The 10,704-nt window shown below is 32.0% G+C and overlaps 1 long non-coding RNA gene and 1 other non-coding gene across 25 annotated transcripts; one reads left to right on the top strand and one right to left on the bottom strand.

Annotated features, from left to right (window-relative positions):
- Positions 1–211: 211 nt before the first annotated feature.
- Positions 212–299, bottom strand: TRNAS-GCU (transfer RNA serine (anticodon GCU)). The gene has a single exon. It is a non-coding gene; the product is annotated as a tRNA-Ser (tRNA).
- A 3,974-nt stretch (positions 300–4,273) lies between these two features.
- On the top strand, positions 4,274–8,527 carry LOC145166736 (uncharacterized). Of its 24 annotated transcripts, XR_013740687.1 has the most exons (16): positions 4,274–4,697; positions 4,790–4,829; positions 4,972–5,056; positions 5,145–5,245; positions 5,357–5,699; positions 5,862–6,009; positions 6,191–6,248; positions 6,416–6,471; positions 6,557–6,621; positions 6,693–6,754; positions 6,965–7,033; positions 7,116–7,170; positions 7,306–7,348; positions 7,450–7,490; positions 7,578–7,622; positions 8,194–8,527. It is a non-coding gene; the product is annotated as an uncharacterized LOC145166736 (long non-coding RNA). The 24 variants fall into 24 exon arrangements; XR_013740688.1 differs by lacking the exon at positions 6,416–6,471 and having other exon boundaries at positions 6,472–6,621; XR_013740689.1 differs by lacking the exon at positions 6,557–6,621.
- Positions 8,528–10,704: the final 2,177 nt, after the last annotated feature.

Below are 10,704 nucleotides of genomic sequence, written 5' to 3'. Positions count from 1 at the left end.
TCTCTCTTCATCTTTGGATTCCTATCCAAGGATCCATGACGTAATCCTGGACGTGAAGAATAAAATAAAATTTTCGTTTTTCTTGCTTGATTTACAATTTTCTTAAGAATTTATTTTATATATTCATATTCCATACGTTTAACTAGTACAAAATCATTTAAAAGGGGTTTGTGAAATTTGAAAGAAGAAAATAGAAAGTCATCAACGGAAACGGAAAGAGAGGGATTCGAACCCTCGGTACGAATAACTCGTACAACGGATTAGCAATCCGCCGCTTTCGTCCACTCAGCCATCTCTCCCAATTGAAAAAGATAATTACTATGTTACATTACACATCAAGTAAGGATTAATGAAAGTATTTCTTTCACATTCTTTATCGTTATTATATAATTGGCAATTCCATTTAGATGCTCCAAAGATCCAAATAGAAAGATAAATAAAGAAGACCTTCTTGCTTTTATTTTGTTCGAAGTGCCTTTTGGGCCTGGCCCGGTCAATACCCAGCCGGGCCTTTTTTTGTTCCAACGAATTCCATATATTTATAGGTATAGGAAACATACTCTAAAAAAGATACCCAATTTGGTATCTGTGTAAGAATTTCCATTGTGGGGTTTACATATACTTATCGTTTTTGTTATAATGGAAATTGAAAGGATTAAGAATCAATTAAGTATATTTTGTAGTTTCTTATGTCATTAGGCAACCCCAATTTTAGATTCAAATCCAAGAAGCATTTAGGAATTCTCAGTCAACGAATAGTTAATGGTTCCCATTTGTCATAAATTTTTTGTCATAAATTTTGACTTTTTTGAATGAAAATGTACATCTGATTTTTCAATAGAAAAGGGAGGGGAAGTTTTTCGACATTTTATGTTTTGAGATACTATACAATCAATCGAAGGGGTGGTCAAACAAAAGGGGAAAAGGGTTTCTTTTAGAATTTTTATAAATTTAGAAAAAAAAGGATGAAATTAAAAAAGGGATGCAAGTACAATAAACTAAAGTTTAGTAATCCAACCCATAAAATTTTATCTTATTGTGTATCGTTTTGGCGGCATGGCCGAGTGGTAAGGCGGGGGACTTCAAATCCTTTTTCCCCGGTTCAAATCCGGGTGCCACCTCATCAACAAACGAATCAAAATTTATTATCAGCTGATATAAATCACCTAAATTTTACCCAACAGATAAGACGATTGTTGATACTTGGTTGATTCTAAACATCTGTTCTGGGAATTTTGTAAAAGATTGGAAATCTTTCAATCTAAAATTCAAATAAAGATTATATTATAATGGTTGAATCAAGACTTCCCGATTCCCTTCTACTACTAATGTCTACTGATTGGGTCTTGAATTTCATTGGCATAGCCGCCGCCGGCTAACTAGTTGTGGAAAGTCCTTTATGTATCTACATATATAGACTCGTGAGAATCTGTGAGTGTTAGACATTCAATCACTATTAGATTGAGATTGGATGGATAATTTACCTTTTTACAGAAAAAGTGAATTTTTTTTTTGAAACCCCTCGTCAAGAGTATAATATACTATCTCCCAACTGCTTCAGAGAGACAATCGGGAAAGGAAAGGGTACAGATTAGATCAAATAGGAAATAAAAGTATGTAATAGATAGCAATTGATCTATTTGTACTTTGAAGGGCAACAAAGAATCGGCCATGTTTTTTTATTACTATATGTTCCATTAGTAACATTCATTTGTAGCGTCATTGTGTATTTTAGTTGTGTTTAGTCTTTCCCGGTTAGAAATCATATATGAATTTTTTAGAAATGGATTTATTTGATTGGTTCATCAATAGTGTTCGGCCAGAATCCCTTTTTGACTCTGGACCATGGATTCTAATATTATTAGTGAGCAATACAATAATGGAGTATTTCTAGCATAAAGATAAGGGACATAATTGACATGGATATAGTAAGTGTCGCTTGGGCTGCTTTAATGGTAGTCTTTACATTTTCCCTTTCACTCGTAGTATGGGGAAGAAGTGGACTTTAGAAGGACTACTAATTTAGTTTAGGAATGAAATTGTATCAATTTTTTTATAGATCGTTTTGCAACGCATTTTTTATTTTTTATTTGAATTGAAATAATTTTCAAATCAAAATTTATTCATTTCAAAATTCAATTGGATTCTAGTGGAGAAATGTATTATATAACAGTAAAACAATTATTTCAGAAAGAAAGAGAATTGGGTCCTACGTTAATTCCATATATGGGTTAATCACTACATATATTGAAGATAGAAGCTAATATAGTATACCTAACTTTATTAGAAAGTAAAGTACAACTTTATACACTACTATAACTTTATTAGAAAGTAAAGTACAACTTTATACACTACTATAACACTAATATAGAGTATGGTAAGAAATTTCTTACCATACTCTCGGATCTCATAGAATACCGCTCATTATAGCCCGTTGATTTCATTTAAAACGCAAAAAAAACAATTCTTTTTATTTGATTTCTTCAACTATTGATAAGAACTCAGAAGTCAAGTTTCATTTCAAGTAATTAATTATTTTGACTGACTGTTTTTACGTAAATGATAAGTAGAAAAGCAGTAGGAACTAAAATGAACAGTGCAGTAGCAATAAATGCAAGAATATTTACTTCCATAATCTCAATCTCATCGTTTTTTTTATTTCACAATAACTCGAGATTTAATCCCTTAGAGATGATAAATCTTTCACCTGTCAATTCAATAAATGCATTACCTATCGATGATCTTGAATCAGATCAATATCATGAATAACAATATCTGAGCTATTAAATTAATTCGTCGTCAAGAATTGAATAGTATAACATACAAAGATCTTTTATCCATACCGAATCCAAGATTGGATTCCCGTACCAATCAAAAATTCCTTTATTTATCCTTCTTTTATGTTCTTTCTTTTCTATAACCTACCTTAGGTCTTCCGTATTGAACCATCAAATGAAGTATCCTCGTCCGTTTCCATTTCCATTAACTACAAAACGCCAACAAAAAATACAAGCGAAGTGGGAAAAGAGAGGAATTAGGTTGTAAATTTGAATGATTAATTTTATTTGGAAGACAAAGAAGTATGAGAAAGAGGAGTCGCGGGAGAAAAGATGGAATATTCTATCAACTTCACTATTTTAGTTATTTTCATTTTATTTTAGTTTAGTGTTTGTTCTTTCTTCGACAGAATCCTGAAAAAAAAAGAGGGGAAACCCCTTCGGAATTAAATTATGATCTCTGTCCCTTCTTTCATTTCACATAAAGTGGAGAGGTGAATTGATGTACTTATTGGATCCGTCGGGACTAACGGGGCTCGAACCCGCAACGTCCACCTTGACAGGGCGGTGCTCTTGCCTATTGAACTACAATCCCAGGGAAATAAAAAAAGATCTAACAGAAAATTTGGCTTATTTTTTATTCTCTCTTATCAGGTATTTCTTAAGAACAAGTGGGTTCTACCATTTGATAGTGTATTGGCGAATTTTTGGTCCGAGCTGGATTTGAACCAGCGTAAACATATTGTCAACGAATTTACAGTCTGTCCCCATTAACCACTCGGGCATCGACCAACGCCTAATTAAACGTTCCATAATCAACTTCCTTTCGTCTACCAGGCGGACTTGACAAATACATTTCACTTTTGATAAAATCCTACTCCTATGGTATTGGTATACCCCTAGAGGGACTTGAACCCTCGTTTTCTCCGTGAAAGAGAGAGGTCGTAATCATTGGACCATAGGGGCACCAATGGACCATAGGGGCCTATAGCCACCTTTAGGAAATCAAAAAGCACTACACAATACAAATACAATAGGGAATAAGGCCTAAGGCCACCTTAACTTAATATAAATCAGCCGAGGGACACATTTAGAAGATGAATAGGATATGAATCAAACCGAAAAACTCGTTAACTTTTCTGGGGGTTAATGGTAATCAAATTTTACCATTAAACTATACAGTCTTTATCTCTCTCATTCAGAAAGAGTTTTGCATTGGATCCAAGATACGGTACCTCTCAATAAGTAGAGCAGGAGATGCAAAAAAAACGATTTACCAAAGTCTGATTTGGGAATTTTATGGAGCCCTAAATCATATCAAAGTCATATCAAGAGTGAATTTTAAGAGGTACAAATCTTATTTTAAGAGGTACAAATCTTATTTCACTATTTACAATAACTTTAATAACTTTATGCATTGCAGATAAGATAGATCATATCGGGTCAATCTTAGAAAAAGTCAAGAAAGCTTGGTTTCATACCCAACCGTGTGCAATTTTTTTGGAAAATATATCGGCTTTTGACCTGGATTTGTCATTTGAATTCATCGGTCGCCGCTACAAAAACCCTACACTATCACAATATTGTCATGTATCCCACCCAAATTTGTTTCCTAAAATCCTAACCACCACTCTTGCGTTGTTTCTAAACCGACCTCTTTCTTCCAACTATCGTCTGGTAAACCCACTACCACCAGCATGGCGTCATACCACTCATCACCACCGCCGGAGCACCATTGCACCGGCACTTCTTCTCTCTTTGAAACCCCTAGATCCCTCACCACTCTCTGTATAGAATCGTCATACGCACACAATTTCTTGGTAACCATCGAGGGAGATGAAGCCATCTAAAAATGTCGATGTTTTGTTCCTTCAACCCAGTGACAGTGATGACCGTTGATTTAGGGCTTATTTGAGAAAGGTAATGATGTTTCAGTTCTGGGATTTTTATTGCTTATAATCAGACCTAATTTAACATGCTCATAGTGTTTCTCCTCTTGCTTCCTATCGCAGATATGTTGTCTACAGGTCATGTAGCGTTCTTGGGATGCTGGTAAAAATCATCTTCTTTAAACTCATTCTATTTGTTTTTCTTTGTCTCTATCATGATTATGTGGTGATTTATGCTTCCTTTTATTTTGTTTAAATTGAAAGATGGAAATTTTTAAGATGTCTTTTAATGTATTTTATCTTAGGAACCAGTCCTAGGGTTTGTACCATCCCAGAGCAATGACGAGCTCAGATCTTATATGTGATTCACGGGAGTGAATCTAACTACAGGTATCTCATCTCCTTCTTTTATATCTATACTATATTATACAGATCTTTGGGTTTTTACTTATTTTAGTTGTTTTTCCCCATATTTCAGCTTCTATCCGCTTCCCCAAATAAGAAGTAGTTTTTAACACCATCCCATTTTGGGTTATTTTCTTTTGGTTTTTAAGTTTTCAAATACAGGTCCATACGGAGGTAAGGCTCTCCTATTTTTATTTTTTATTTTTTTTTACTGAGTTTTAAGCTATATGATTTTGTTTAACAAATCCATGTACATTTGTGTGTATGTGTTTATTGTAAGTGTAGGTGTGTTTGTGTAAGCTCTCATATTTTTTCTGTAATTATCATTTCCAGGTGAGATATCTGTCTTTTCTTTTTATCCTCTCAGATATGCGTAAGAATCAACAAATTCTAGCCTGTTCATCCTCTATATTTTGTTCTTATGCTGTTATGTAACCTGCTGCTTTTTCTCCCTTTTTCATGTTCCATGGTTGCTAATGTTAGGGTGTCCAAGATAAGCATTTTTTAATATATGCTCGATTGGAAGCAAACCCGGTTGGTTTCTTGAATTTTTTGGGTGGTTTTTGAGGCTTTTTAATTGGTTTTTGCTTGAGACAGGGGAAGAATGAGCTAATGGCTTTTATGATCTGTAAGTCTAATGATAAATGTAAATGTTTGTGTAACATCCGAAATCATATTTTTCTTTATATGTATGTGTTTGTCTATTTGGCTTTGTGTGTATGTGCTTATTTGAATTTATGTGTGTGTGACTGATTTTAGATATGGTTCTAATTAAAATTTCCTGCTTCAGGTAATAGCTTTACTAGCTTTGACCCAGTCATTTGAAACTTAAATATAGCTAAAAAGGGGAAAGGGAACTAAACTAATGATGGGTATTCTTGAAGGCGACAATTGTGGAGTTTTGCAATAAAGAAGGATTGGTTCTTCTACCAGATGAGGTAAACCATTCTCTTCAGTATTAGCCAAGTTGAAATGGGTCTTTTTGTTAATATCGTATTTTTAGACATGGTATGGTTAGACGTCTCTATTTTTATAAAAATACTTCATTTACAATTTTCATAAATTATGCCTCTTTTTTGAAAGACATATACCCCACTTCATTTATCTTAATTTTAGCAGGTGGTTACACATATTGATGTCAATGTCAATGGTCCGTTTTTGTTGAAATCTGTATCAGGTATATTACTATTAAAACACCATATACAACAACTTTATGCATTCTAGAAAAATAAGATATTATCCGGTGAAAGAGTTAAAGATAAAAAGGAGGGGATGCCTTCTCTTGCACCACTTCTCCTCCCACCATGATCTATCTCTGTCTCTCTCTAAACCCTTAATCTACAGACACCACCACTCATCGTCACTGACAACACCATTGTCCTCACCCTGCAACCAACCAGGTATTTCATATTAGGGTTTCTTTTAGCCATCGGAGCTGTTTTTCTCCATCTTCGTTGTCGATGATTGGCGATTATTTATTGCCAGTGGTTTATGTTAACAATGTCCACAAACGTGAAGGCTGATGGAAGCCTTAAACTTAGATCCAAAAGGTCGACTTTTTTTTTTTTTTTTTTTATTAATGATAAATTGTGACATTTGTTTGTTACCTTTTCATTTTCAGGTTTCTTTGGTTGTAAGATAAAATCAGCAAGAACTGAAAACCTCTTTGATTTGTTCTATCAGGTACTCCCAAAAGTAATTTTTTTGTCAACATTTTTGCTGGATTTTTGGTTTTTCTGAAATGAAAATATTGATTTAAGTTGTTCTGTGTTACCTTTTCATTTTCACTTTTCTTTGACTATGTGTGTGCTTGGAATGATTTTGAGCCCTAAATCTTACTCTCTATCTCGATTTTAATCCCCAAACTCACTCTTGATCTTGATATTTATGCAGATAGGAGACAACCTATGATTTCGAATCCTAAATTTCAACAGTGAGTTGTACAAGCTTGAATTTTTATTGGTATACTTCTCAAAGATGATATTGTTTATCTATTCTGACGACATTGATGAAATGATATTTCTACATAATAATTCGATTTCAGATTATATGAGGTTCGAGAAAGGGTTTTTTTTTTTGGTAAATTTCAATCTACTTTGGTTAGTAAACCTAATTCTAAAACTAACATAATCATGATTAATTTGAGATTTGTTTTTTTCTTTTCAAAGACTAATTTGAGATTTATGATGTTTTTTATGTTTATTTGTATATCAATAATTATTGGGGAAAAGAAGATTGCCAACAGTATCCTTGGATGATGGAATATTTGTCGATAAGGTGTACCAAATTTCATTGTTTGAACGAACTACCATGTTTTGTTCCATATTCTCTATGTCTCATTATATTCGTTTTAACTTTGATTTACTTTCATTTTTCAGATGGTAGTTAATCCATCCATCTGTTGATGCAATTCTTGAATGTATGCAACTTAAAATTTCAAGGCTTTGAAATGTTGTTGCTTCCTTTTTCATAAAATCATTTCTCACTTGTTCTCTTTTTATCCTAGATAATGGCTACAGGAGTTCATTGCTTTAACGGTCAATTTGGCCAGGTAGACCTCTCTTTTATAACAAAATATCTATTGTTTTTTTGGCTTTTATCAATCTGTGAGTGAAATTATTTATGTATTCAAAGATCCTTATGTAATGAAGGATGTAAGTACTTAGATGAAGAAAATGTTTACCAGGGATGTATTTGGTGAATGTGCATTAGTTTATAAACGGTTAACAAAACTACATGAATACTTGTAGAAATTATATATCAATGTAGTTTCATGTTTTTCTTCTGACTTTCTTTTTTCTAATTGTAAAAAAATAAAAATAAAACTAGGATGCTATTGTATGCAAATAACTGAAAGTACAGTATTGCCATTTTTAACTCCAATGTGAATTCCAAATTTAAAGAATTATTTTGTCATGTACATGATATATATGCTAGCATTCGAGGTTAATTCTATCTCTGTCACTTAATTTTTGTGTCCACGATTGGAAATATTGAGTGTTTTTCTGATTACTCAAACATTCATTGGTATCTTCTTCACTTAATTTTATATGGGAATTTATTAGGGTGCGGTTGAAAATCTTTCTTGAGTATTTTTATTCAGTTTTCTTTATATTTTGTAGGTTGTTAAAACAAGAGTGAAAGTTAAAAGGCTTTGGATGGTTTCGAGTTTTTAAAGGAATCGCGCAAATCCCTACATGATTCAAGATTTCAGAGTGTCAAGATATCAGAGTTTCTTCAAGCCAAGATATAAGAGTTTTTTAAAGGAATCGGCCAACTACAATTCTATTATTGGTAAAAAATGGAAATAAATTAGCATGTCTTACATTTAGTCATAAACACATTATATGTTATTATTGTTTTGTGGTCATTTATCCGAAACGAAAGTTTTTTTTGGTAATGATTAAGGAGGATGTTACTCTACTTGTTGTCTTTAAACTTTGACCATTTTGCCCCTGGTGTCTCTTATGTTGAGTTTTTGGGTTATATGATTGTTGCTATTCCTTTGTTGTTGTTGCTGTATTTTTAGAGCCGCTTCTAACCTTCAATTGGTGGATTGAAATATGGAAGTAATCCCCCTTTCGGATCATGCGAGGAACCCAAATTTAATGTATATTTACTTCGGTAATTTTTACTACAAAATACAAACTAGCAACTACACTTTAAAAATGATTACATAATGTTATAAACTTTGGTTTCTTAGAGTTTAGTGTTATTTATATAATAAATTGCAAAACATGTTAATGGACATATGTAAGGGCAATTGGTTTATGGACTTCTCATTGTTGTTAATGACAGTTTGTTTTCAACAAGGATTTCATCAATATTTTTCTTTTTGATACAAATATGCATGTGTTGAAAAATAAATGATAAGTTTGCATATTTAGGTTTTTAATGTTTTTATCGACATTATTTCCGGTTAAAAATTTGATGGTGCTTACAATTAAACATAGAGTTTTCATTGTCATCTTAATCTATTTCCAAGTCGTGCCAAAGTACGACTTTGAGATCATATATTTGTAATGTATTTGACAGAAGAAAGATAGTCAAGGTAAACTTTTTATTTCTCATTTACAAAAGAAATTCTTTTTAATAGAAAAGGTTTTAAATTAAATATTTAAAATTACCAAATTAAAGTAATAATCTTTAAATATTTTTAACTTTTTTAGAATTAATTCACACATTTTTTTTATTTTTAAATATGTACAATTTATCGTTATGGTGATTTTTAATTTTAACTATGGACGATAATCTGACAACACTTGAGACATTATGCCAAAACCCATTAGATAAATAGATTTTTAATTTTAACTATAAACAATTATGTCATAACATTTAAGATAAATAGATTTTTAATTTTAACTATAAACAATTATGTCATAACATTTAAGAGGTTATGCTAAAAACCCTTTGATAAAGAGATTTTTTTATTTTAACTATAGACAATAATCTCACAATACTTGAGACATTATGCCAAAGACCATTTGATAAATATTATCTATCTAAGTTTATAAATTCTCATAACGTTTATTTAATGTAACCAACTTTAAAAAATTATGAACCGGTTTATTTAATGTTTCCACTTGAATCTCACTTGACACTTCTTATCATAACCTCTCTTGAACAAATTGACTTATTATGTTTAGCATAACCCAGAAAAACATGCTATTTTAATTGTTTTATTTAATGCCCCCACTGGAATCTCGTAGATGTAGCAAACTATTTGTGTAAAAGAACCAATCGTCTATACAATAATTTATAGAAAAAATATCCTCACCCGGCGCTTAGCGCGGGTAAACGGCTAGTATATATATATATATATATATATATATATATATATATATATATATATATATAATACTGTCAACTGTCAATTGACGACAGGAGGACAATAAAAAATAAAAGAAAAAAAAAGACATTAGTTATATCCGCCGGGTTCATCAATACAACATTCCTTTAGTTTTATGGTATTAAATATTCAAGTATATTAGAATATCAATACCGTTTTACATTATAATATAATATAAGAAACTGACTCAGTAAGACTAAGCACTAAGCAGGAGAATTATGTTTCTAGTACTGTTTTCTCAGTTCCGTTCCATTTGCATCTCTTAAGAATGACAATTTAAATTAAATTGAAATTAAGTATAAATTTGAATTCCACCTATCTCATAGATTCCAGTCAAAGATTCATGGAATCGAATTTCCATCATTGCTATAGGATTTGATGGATAATGAGCCAGCCAAAAATGTTTTTTTTTTTTTTTTTTTTTGGAGAATTTGATATGGATAAATATAAATAACCAAGGTTCTAAAAAGCTCGTCATGGCGCGCCATGACTCCAAGGCTTGTATGTGCCGCCAAGTTTTACCAAAACGCCGCCTTGACTTATATATGTGTATAAAAATGAATAATAGTAGAAAATACATATAAAAATATAAATTATATACAAAATTGCTGCCTTAAGTCACGCCTTACAAACGACGTGACTCGCCAAGGCTCGGAAAAACTCGAGGCTTGACATTGCCGCCAAGTCACGCCTTACGTTATTTAGAACCTTGTAAATAACTGACAATTTCAAAATAATCTGGGATAGACGCAATGTCCACAATACCTGGATTTAATCGGATACA

The sequence above is a fragment of the Lactuca virosa genome, chromosome 3 (assembly GCF_052849685.1).
Source record: "Lactuca virosa cultivar CGN04683 chromosome 3, Lactuca_virosa_CGN04683_v6, whole genome shotgun sequence".
NCBI lineage: Eukaryota > Viridiplantae > Streptophyta > Magnoliopsida > Asterales > Asteraceae > Lactuca > Lactuca virosa.
Note: the sequence above shows the minus strand (reverse complement) of the source record. Positions and strands in the feature narration are given on the sequence as shown.